The sequence below is a fragment of the Macadamia integrifolia genome, unplaced genomic scaffold, assembly GCF_013358625.1.
Source record: "Macadamia integrifolia cultivar HAES 741 unplaced genomic scaffold, SCU_Mint_v3 scaffold2552, whole genome shotgun sequence".
In the NCBI taxonomy this organism is placed as follows: domain Eukaryota; kingdom Viridiplantae; phylum Streptophyta; class Magnoliopsida; order Proteales; family Proteaceae; genus Macadamia; species Macadamia integrifolia.
The window spans coordinates 37899-49481 of NW_024868791.1; the positions used below are offsets into that span (position 1 = coordinate 37899).

At 38.6% G+C, this 11583-nt stretch overlaps 1 long non-coding RNA gene across 1 annotated transcript; it reads right to left on the reverse strand.

Annotated features, from left to right (window-relative positions):
- Positions 1–7422: 7422 nt before the first annotated feature.
- LOC122066736 lies at positions 7423–9827 on the reverse strand. Its single transcript, XR_006136440.1, has 3 exons — positions 9735–9827; positions 8825–8896; positions 7423–7699 (listed from the first exon to the last, which is right to left on the reverse strand). It is a non-coding gene; the product is annotated as an uncharacterized LOC122066736 (long non-coding RNA).
- Positions 9828–11583: the final 1756 nt, after the last annotated feature.

Below are 11583 nucleotides of genomic sequence, written 5' to 3' on the forward strand. Positions count from 1 at the left end.
AGTTTTTAAGTTCTTACTTGACTGATTCTCAACCCCTACCATGAAGCATTTGAAACAATCTAATGCCTTGTAGCGGTGAACGATCAAATACATATAACCATATTCCGAATAATCATCAATAAATATGAGGAAATAAGAGGTACCATGGCTTGACTTTACATTCATAGGTCCACAAATATCTGAGTGGACAAGTTCTAAAGGGCTGGTTAGCACAGACTGTTTTTCCAAAAGGCTTTCGATGAACCTTACCTGCTAGACAGGGCTCGCATACAAGGAGATTGACTTTAGTGAGTGGGCCTAAAAGACCTTCTCTAGCTAACCTAGTCATCCTGTCTCGCCCTATGTGTCCCAATCTAGCATGCCATGTAATAGATTCAGAATTATCATATGTATTAACTATTAACTCCATAAGAAACAGATGAAGTAGAATCAATTAAATCTAATTTAAAAAATCCATCAAGTAAGGATCCACATCCAATAAAAATACCACTCAAATAAAACTCTAAAGTGCAATCATCAATATGGAATGAATATCCTAAAGGCAATAATGGTAAAACTAAAAGTAGATTATGCTGAATATCCGGTGCATTAAACACATCGTGAAGAAGCAAGGTGCGTCCAATACGCATCTTGAGTTGATAAGTATCAACTCCTCGAACTACTTCACTGGTACCATTCCCCATGAACTTATTCAAGGATCTAGTCAGAATTTTGTGATAATCTACAAAACCCCATCGATCTCTCGTTATATGTTTTGTTGCTCCTGTATCCACAATCCAATCAGACTGTGTATGGCAACCAAAACATGGGTACAAACATATGTATAGGGAGAGTGAGATAGAAATGGTACTTTCTTCAGCTCAGTGCAATCACGAGCGAAGTGCCCCATCTTCTGGCAGTTGTAGCATTTGACTGTGGATAAATCTTTCTTTCCTCCACGCTTACCTCTTTTATGCTTGGCTGGCTTGCCTTCTTTTGGCTCCTGGTTCTGAGCCATACATTGATTTCTTGGGTTGCCCTGTCTTTTGGGCTTGAACTTGCGCTTGCCTCCCTGAGTGACTAGGGCAGTTACGTGGTTCGTCTCTTGGCGCTCTACCTCAAGTTTCACTTTTTGTGCAACATCAGCAAAATTTCTAGTGTTGTCATTGTGTGAGAACGAGTTTTATAGGGTTCCAAGAATCGGGTAATGTCCTAATGACAACTTGAACCTGATGCTCATCAGTGAGAATGGTCCCAGCATCTTTCAGCTTTCGAATCATGTCTTTCACCACCCTAAGGTGTTCAGAAATAATGTGTTTAGGATCCATCTTATACATCTCAAATTTCAAGGTCACACCCCTTAACCTTGCAGTAGATGTACCTCCAAAGTCAATGTTCAGCTGGTCCCATATGGACTTAGTTGTGGTGTATTTCTCATAATCACCAATCAGCTCATCATGCATAGCACTTAACATAATAAAACGCGTACTATGATCTTTATTTACCCACTAATTATAGGCTTCCATATCACAACGGTGCTGAGCTGTAGTACCCTTAGCGGGTTAGGTCAAATACTCAAGATAGTTCTACTCATTAAGCAAATATTGAATTTTTCGATGCCACATGTCATAGTTGGGTCTAGTCAATTTGTCACCCTTGGTGAGGTCAGCAACAACATAATTAGTGATCATATCACTACATACAAAAATATATAAGGTAAACATTAGGTACACTTTAAGAATTTGTTCCAGAAACCCTAATTAAAATTAATGGTACCTTACAACACACGATGAAACCAAAAATTTCGCTAGGCTCATAATCAAAACTCACATGTGTGGGTCAGGGACATAAAATTTGAAACGATTTCAAACAAATATAAGGAGAATTAGGTATCACCAATCTACAAAATTGCACCATACAAACGGATGCGCATGGGTCCCACATAGGAACTTGATTGGTACTTAAAGTGGCATGTCGAGGTAGTATAAGTGCGAGGCGCTTACCCTTTACAAGGCTTTTCAAAAATTAATTATATTGTCCCAAGAAATAATTACATCCTTTAAAAAAATCCTACTACATCAATCTACTGAGTAGGGAGTGCCACACTTTGCATTATACACGAAGACTATCTCTAACGTACATACATGAATATGCCCACTTTAATTAAATATCAATCATGATCTCCAACCCAGAAAAAAAAAAATATCTATGGGTCAATAGGTGGAGATCGACCACGCATGAGTGAGTCTCAAGTCAAAACCGCCATAGGAGGGTATGATGATTTGTCAATACATACACATATACATGCTAAAACACATTTCAAGGCAATAATATGTCTAGCCTAATAACGTGAATGTCGCATGTTCGAGTCATACCAATAAATCCAATATTATAAAGCAAACAACATAAACATGCATCATCATATCAACTTCAAGTAAATCATATAAAATAGCCTCCCATTTGACCTAAGTTATTGAGGGCAAAACATAATTTTAGGTAGGGTTACACAAACCCAAACCCTAAATCAGATTATAAAAATAAACCCTTAGGTATAGTTCAACAAATGAACTCTTAATCACAATCAGGTTTAAAATTTTCATGACTTATGAGTCCCAATTTATTAAAGCAAGTAACATTAAAACATGATTCATATGATGATCATTATTACAAAATAAAATATATCACTATAGCCATCCATATCATAACATATGCCATAATGATAAAATCCATCATATAAACTCAACCCACCAAATATGAATTAAATCATAATTCAAAAAGTTAGGTCGAATCGGTTTCGGCCTGGTCAGACACAATCTGATCAAGGAAAAACAACTGATCGACCCTCACAGGGAGCAAGACGATCAAAACTTGGGTTAAAAGGACATGACCGTGGTTACTGCAATGCATTCTAAGTATTTAATAGAGAGTGATATGTTAAATTAATATTATTCAACGTTCACATTCAAGTGTCATCATGACACTTAAAAAACTAAAAAAAAATCAAACCATTATTTCACCTTATAAAATAAAGCTTTTGAGAAAGAAGCTTAAACCCCCTTTTTTCACCCTGCACTAAAGCACTGGCTTTCAACGGAAAACCGAACCGAGTGAAAGCCGATGCAGTTGCTCTGTGCTCATATGAAGGGAGGTAGCCCAAGCCGAGCCGATTTGATACGGCACAATCAAGGGAGGCAAGGCCAGTGCCATGAACAGCGGCAACGGCAAGGAGTCTTTTTTTTTTATGTGGGAAAAAATGGCAATGATGCACAGCTATTACGTGATGACGCACAAAGCAACGATAAACCTCGGCTCTAATGTCAATGTTAAATAGAAAGTAAACGGGTATAGGGGAATACCTCAGTATAGCTTTTCTTGCAGCGGAATGGATCGGATTGCATCATGCGTCAATTTGCACGAACAGCGATGAACGAAAGGTTGCGACGATTTCGTTAGGTAATATTCTACCGGGTGTACAAAAATTCGTCCCTGAAATATTGTAACTATGATGACAGCGAGTTTTTTTTTTTTTTTTTTTTCCCCTTAAATGTAATTAAAGTGGAGAAAGCTCCTAATGTCAGAAATACGGAGGAATGCAAAAGAGAATGACTTCGTTCGTGCAAATTCTTGTAAGAATTATAGGTGAGATATTGATTTTCTTTTGCCTGTATTATTAGTTGAAGATGAATTTGAACTTAGGTTTATATTACTCAAAGCTTTTCTTATTATGTTTTTGATATTTTATGTGTGTAATGAAACTCAAAAATATATATATATATATATATAGATCAGAAAAATAATTATATAAAAAAATAATAAACAAAGAATGAGAGAACACCAGTAACCTACTCTTTCACCGTTAACATGGCCATCAATGAAATTGGAATTCATGAGTAGTGCCATAAGCAAAGTTGCTTCTATTGGTGTATGACTATATGACAAACGCCAGCCTAGATTATTCTCAAAATTTATTTAATATGATATTCAATGCGAGGGTGAAGATGATGCAACATTTAATGCACTTTTTATGTGAAATAACAGTATTTATCGTCCTTGGGAAAAAAACACTTTATTATACTAAAAGGATAAAAAAGTAAGGTTACACATCTTTTGAATTTTGCCACCCCCTAATGTCAAATGTCAAGAAGGAAATCCTAATTATAATATGGGGAAAAAAAACTTTGCTTGATCATGTGGCCCTCGCAAAAGATACGGCCCACTGAAATGGACATCGTTGTTGCTTGCTTTGCCTGGTCAAGGTTCGTCCCCTCTGATTGGAATGGAATCTCCTAATTGAGTGGTCTAAACTCTCGGTAACTGGCTAGATCTTTAGAAGCTATTACGGAATTGAGATAGACTGGAAGTTCAAGGCTCAGACTTGCGCCCCATCCGGAATGGAATTGAAGGACCGCGCCAGTAAGTGATTGCATGAATGGAGCTTCGAATGGACTAAAGAAGGCGATAGATTCAACAGGCCTTCTTGCATGGACTTGGGCTTGCTTTGAGGTGGGGCAAGCTTGTTGTGCTTTAGCTATGTCCATCACCAATTGGTGCATTCATAAGCAAGATCAGCCTCCTCTCAATGTATGTATCAATAAAAAGTCCCTCTGATCTATGCTATGCACATCCCCTTATTGGCCCTCATGCTGGTGTAGGGGCCATACATGCAACAAGACATCATTCTTATACCCTTATAATAATATATATATAAATTAATAAAAATAAAGAAACCCTATGATTACAATATGAGAGATAAATCCTAAAGGAGTAAAGATACAAATTATTGATACCTTAGGAGGACTCAAAAATAAAATCTCACCTATAATATGAGAGAGAGAACACTACTTGGTCACGTGTTTCCTCTTCCAGTGCGAGGGCCAATGGGAATACACATCAACGCATACAACAAGGGCGGGGTGGTCATTTGTCACCCCTATGTCAGCGTGCAAAAGTGCAAAATATATAGAAATTGGAAAAAAAAAACCTATGATTATGACATGAGCTAAATAAATCTTAAAGGAATCTTAAGAAACCACACTCACATAGTAATAAGTACATTATGAAAATAATATCTTTAATGACATAATAAAATAAGCAAAAATGTTTTGCATTTTGGAAAGTATCTTTTTATTCAGCATATCTAATTTTGCCATGTAGAAGAGTTATTTAGCAAATCTAATTGTTGGATTTTTAAGAAATGATCTAAAAAGACTATATGTATCGTTGGACTTTTAAGAAATGATCTAAAATGACTATATGTACCGTTGGATTTTTAAGAAATGATATACAAAGACTATATGTCAAATTTTGGCTACAAAATAAATTAAATCATGTGGTGGAGTTCTCTTCTAGGAGTGTGGTTCTTACACCAGCATGGGGGTCAATGAGAGTGCACCTAGAAGCATCAACTGGGTGGGCATTTTCACCTTTCATGGGGGTAAAGCCCATACACTCTTGGACACAGTCCTTTTTTCCTTATATCTTTTACTCTTTCATCTAGTATTATATCCTCTCCTATATGTCCAAGTGTATTCATTATTATTCCAACAACTATTGGATCTCTCTCAAATTTTCAATCTCTTGTTTAATTTTACCTATTTCAATATTTTGGTTTAATTTTGCATCAAGGTGTGTCCGATCAGTGGGTTCCTTCTCTTACTTGCCTAGAAAAAGAATTAAGTAATAGGAGAAAAGAATGCTACATGGTCACATGTCTCATGCACCCAAACAAAGAAGGGCTGAAATAATGGCTCCGCCCCTATCATGAACAAAATACCCACCCATATTAACGGCCTACAAGCCTCCTCATTAGTCTCTGTACTAATGGAAGGCCACGCGCCCGGATAGCGTTCTTCTTCCATACATAATAATGGGAGAGGAATGCACACATGGCTATATATGACAAGTAACACAAGCGACACTAAAGGGTCACGGCAGGCCATCATACGAAGGGGGCACGAGATCATTTTAGGCCAGGGGGGAAGGGGAAGAGAGAGACAAATTGGGTGGTGTGCCAGCCTTTTCCATGAAATATTTAGAATTTTGTTGGCTTTAGAATGTTTGAGGGGAAAAGAAAGAGAGGCTTCAAAAGAGTAAAAGCACATTTGCAGCAAAAAATCGTCAGTTTTACTGTTAGAACAATCGAGAGACTCAAGATAGAGCAAAACCATTCTACAGTCTATCCCCACCAAGGTTTTAAAACTTGGGATCGATCTCGGATCAGTTTTAATCAATATCAATTTAATTGGCTGGGTTTTGATGTATTTATTATCATCATTTAAAAAATGCAAAATATGAAAAAATTGGTGTTAAGGATTATTTTTCCTTTATACCTTACCAGTGGATCGGTATGGGAACAAGAATTGAAAACCGAAAACAAAATTAGATCCAAATAAAATAATTGGGATCCAATTGAACCAAATTGCACTGAATATGATTTGATTACTAATGAGCCAAAATATGACTACGGCTCGGCACCCCCCTCACTGAGCCACTGCATCAGCCATAACTTGACCAAGCTATTAGCCCAGGCATATATCTGCCAAGCCCTTGCCTCGACCCAACCTTGGTCGAGTAGTTGGCTGGGCCATATCTTCACTGAGCCCTTGCCACGATAGTACCTTGGCTGAGGCGTTGGCTCAGCCATATATTCGCCAAGTGCTTGCCTCGGCCCAACCTTGGCCGACCTGTTGGCTTGGCCATATATCCACCAAGCCCTTGCCTCAGCCATGCCTCTACCAAGTATTCGGCCTAGTAGCAGACCCACTGGGCACGAACACAACTCATTCCTGGACATATCAACACTTGGTTCCTACATTGAAGGACACACGTCTCTTGCTCATACAGAGAGTTTCGCCACCCCCAAACTCGGAACAACCCACACAAGGAGGACCTTGAATGCTCACGACAGAGGGGAATATTCCCAAGCCTGCCATGGATGCTAGAATATTCCACAGAATCTTCTCAAGAACCGGAATATCCACAAGGATCTCAGAGTCACCACCTCATAGGACTCTGCCCACGTGTAAGTAAGCTCCAAAAACAGCCACGTCTGAACACCTATAAATACAAGATAAAAGTAGGTAAAAAGGAGACAGAAAAATTTGATTGAAAGAGATTCTTCTGTGAATTACCGGCTGCTGCTTTTCTGACTTAAGCATCAGAGGGTTTTCAGCATCGGCCCAACCCTGTGCTCTGCTCACCTTTCTTGTAGGCTCTTTGAGACATTCGGAGCAGCCATCAACTCTTGTTGGTCAGAATTTGTCGCAGCAATTACAATAAAAAACTAGGGTAATAGTGTCACACCCCGCCTCCACTCACCTAGAGGCTAGTGATATGGACACGCACACGTGTCCACAATCCATCTAGGATCCACGATGCAGTACTTTAAGTTCATCAAATCATGAAATGATTCTAAGATCACATATTTATACTATAATCAAAATATACCAAACTGGTGATTTCTATTGATAGTTACCATAATTACACAAAAAGAATGTTTTCATATCGGAATCATAATAACTGTTGCCCCTAGGGTTACATCTGATAAGTACAAAAAGAATCAAAAATAGAAGATGATACTCCCATCTTCAACGTGCTCCATATGCACAATCATAGCACATGCATCCGTCCTCATGCTCAACCAGCTCCTCATCCCAGAGGTCACCTCCATAGAGAGCCGGCTCCTCAGTCATAGCTTCCTAAGGGTTCCCTGAATCCACATCTAAAAAGGGGGCAACAATGGGATGAGCTTCCACGAAGCCCAGTGAAGGGTATCACATACAAGCAATCATGACAATCCAAGAAAATACAACAATATAAATATCCATACCCAGCCACATCAATATGAATGCAATGACATGATCCAATTATTATCAAACAATTTCTAAACAAAAATTTCTAAGTCCAAAGGGGTATAATTGCTACTACAACATAGGTGGTATTCCCAGTCATGAATGTACATTTTCAGTCCTTAAGGATAGAAGCTAGTTGCGAGTCAGGAGCATACCGGTTCCTACATGGTTTCTTCGGTACCCGGTAAGCCCCTATTAGTAATCTCCCATAATACCATTACATTGAATCCAACATCGCATGTAGGGTATACCCACCACCCAATCCAACATCGCATGAGGGTTAGTCATGACGCTGGCATCTACGCACCTCAGTCACCGGAAATTATCCCCAACCTCAAACCATTGGACGGTAGGATTAGCCAATACATAAACCCCTATTAGCAAGGGTTGTAGTACCATGGTGGTTATACTAGCCCAATACATTCTAACATGCCATATCACATTACAATTACATTCACACACCTCGTGGGCATACAGTGCCGGAACCAACCTTTGGCCACCCTGTACCCCACACTCACACACCATGGGCGTGCAGTGCCAGAACTAATCTTTGACCACCCTGCACCCCAATCTCCACAACACACACTCACACACACACATTCACCTTGGGCATGCAGTGTTGGAAGCCAACCTTCGGCTCCCCTGCATCCCAGTCACACACAACACACTCACATGCACACACATTCACCCTAGACATGTAGTGCCGAAATCCAACCTTTGGCTACCTGCATCCCAGTCATACACAACACACACACTCACACACACACACACACACATTCACCCTGGATATGCAGTGCCGAAATCCAACCTTCGACTACTCTGCAACCCAATCACACACAACTCACACTTACACACACATATTCACAACTCATGTCATTATGTAACATCCACATCTAACACAAGTAACAAGTTTATAATATGAAATTAACTTGCTCATCCACATATGCATCATAACACAAACATTCCATAAAATAAAATCACACAAATCCCCTCACCTCGAGTCCTAGGTGATGATGGACAGCCGATGGCCTCGCGCCGCGTTGTCTTGTCATCTCTTGGTTCTACTCCTAGGATACATAAGATTTTAAAAAAAAATAAATCACCCATACAGAAATGAGACCCTAGGCATATGTTCTAGCTTCATTTTCTATTTCTCTTTTATTTGAAATCATTCTCAAATTGGGGATTTTATGACTATAGGGCTGGTTTATATGTGGGGGATGTTCACCCACTTCAATTAACTTAGATTAAGTATAATCAATGGGTTGGTTAAGATGGATTTACACAATGAACCAAAATTCCCCAAAGTTCAAGTCGCGACTAAGCTAAATTTGGGAATTTCGGTTGAGGGTGTAGGTGGTGACCAGTAATGGCTTATGTGGTCACCCCAATCCATTATACCCATTTTTAATTTCATTTTTCCCAATCTAATTTGGGGTTTTCAATGGTGGGGTATAGAGGGTTTGGGCAAAACCCACTATTTCTAGGGTTTAGTTACCCAAATTGGGGATTCACTAGGGAGGGTTCATGGAGTCAAATTGATCCATAAATCTTGCTAGGATAGGTCTCTTACACTAAACCCCTCTCCTAATTTGTAGTTTTGACAAGTGGAAAAGTAGGTTTTAGGAATTTGGGCAATTTCTCCATCTCTAGGTTTTGTATTGCCCAAATTGGGTCTTTTGATGGAGGTTTCCTAAAGGAGGGTTCATAAATTCTAAATGAACCCACGATTTTGCTAGGGTAAGTTTCCCACACCAAACCCCCTTCCCTATTTGTAAGTTTAGAGAGTGGGGAGGTGAGATTCGGTTGGGGCAATCTCTCTTAGCTCAAAAGAGAGGAAATGGGAGAGAGAGAGAGAGAGAGAGAGAGAGCCTAGTGCATGGAGTTAGAGTGAGTGGAGCTTACCTTAGTTGGTAGGAAACCCTTGCTCCTCCCTTCCTCTTCCTTCCTTGCTCTCCTTCTCCTCCTTCTTTCTCTTTCTCCTTCTCCTTGCTTTTACTTTCGTAGGTGGAGAATGAATGGTAATAGTCTATTTATAGTCACTTAATTAACTAAGGCTTGTTTGGGAGAAAAATGGTTTTTCACCCATTACCGAGTTAAATCATTATTTGGCACTAACGGGCCCACCTTGGGATGACCCGAAACATTAATCCATTACCCAATAAGTGGTACCAACCAATGGAGGTGGTTTGAGGTGTACGGGTGCAAGGGCCCGGGTTCCATGGCCAAATAACCCGGTTTTAGCTTATGTACTCACTAGAGGTGTTCACCGGTGAAGACTGAATTGGTCTCCTCTGTATGGAATTGGATCTTTAAGTTGAATGGGGCCTTCACAGGGTGTTTCCAGTGTGTGGGCCTCACCTCCTGGTATATTTTTACTATTAAAGCTGGACAAATCCACAATTTACTAGTGGTTGTCACTCAGATTGTATTACCCATGTCCAAAAATTTAAATTAACCTGGGATTTTTGGACACAGGTGTAACAAATAGAACTATAATGGGACTTGATTGCTTATGGTTTGAGCATAGGAATCGACAGTTAGAATCGAAGCCAAACCAAATTTAAGTACCAATATACAACTTCCTTTCAAGTAAGGTGATTGAATCTCAATTTTTTTATTAGTTCTTGTTCATGATGTAGCTTATCACCTCATTCCTTACCTCTCTCACTCCCTTCTTCCCATTGGAAAGGATCATAGAAGAATAGACAAACTACACCTCGAGCCCAAACCCCTCTCCATCTATGTCCCTCAACTGTTCCTTTATCCTTATACACTTTCTCTCACGTTTTTTTACACCATGTTTATTAAAAATCTTAAGGGGAAAAAAAACCCTAAAAAAATGTATAAATGACCAGGGCGGTGCATTTAGTACATTTTCTTGACCCATCGATATATATATATATATATATATGTATATGTTTTTTTTTCGTCCATCTAAAAGAAGTGTTGTAGAACCCTTAATACTCATTACCAAAATTAAAGCACTTGCCAAATGAATGTGGAAACATGGAAACTGACCCTTCAGGGTAATACTTTCCCCCTTATATACCATACTAGGACTTTAAATCAGAAACCAATTCTCCACCATTACTTGAAAGTCAAAGACAAGAAGGAAATAAATTTTTAATTTGTACATCGTTATTTGACCATATTCATATCTTAAATATGCTCTAAAATAAATGATAAGCAAAGTTGTTGAGAAAGAAATCGTTTACAAGAAGTATCAAAAAAATATTATAACATTCAGATTTACAAGAGTTGCTGAACCGTTGGAAAATAAAGATTGCAGCTATAGGAAATAAGTGAAATTGCAAGGAATATACATTTTTTGTCCACACAAATACAAACATTACTTCTAAAAATATATATATATATATATATGTTTTGTCATGCATTTTTGCATATATATATATATATACATATCTATATAGCAAAAATAAACTTGCAAATGCATGTCGGCGAAACATTTTTTTAGTGAGGCTTTAGGTTCTAAAAAAATACAAATAATAGTAGGAAATCCTTTGATAGCATTGATTCATATTTCTCAATGATATCCCACGATCGAAACAATTGGTTGAATCCCATGAAACCATTTCATAGAAGTTCATTGGTATCTTTTCTTTCCTCCAAGATTCCTTGTTTGATCAGCCCCTTAGAGGTAAAATGCCTATCAAAGTCTCTCAATCGATCGATCTTTCATCTTTCTAGCGCAAATCAATAGCATTGTTTCACTTCGATCCAGTTATCATTG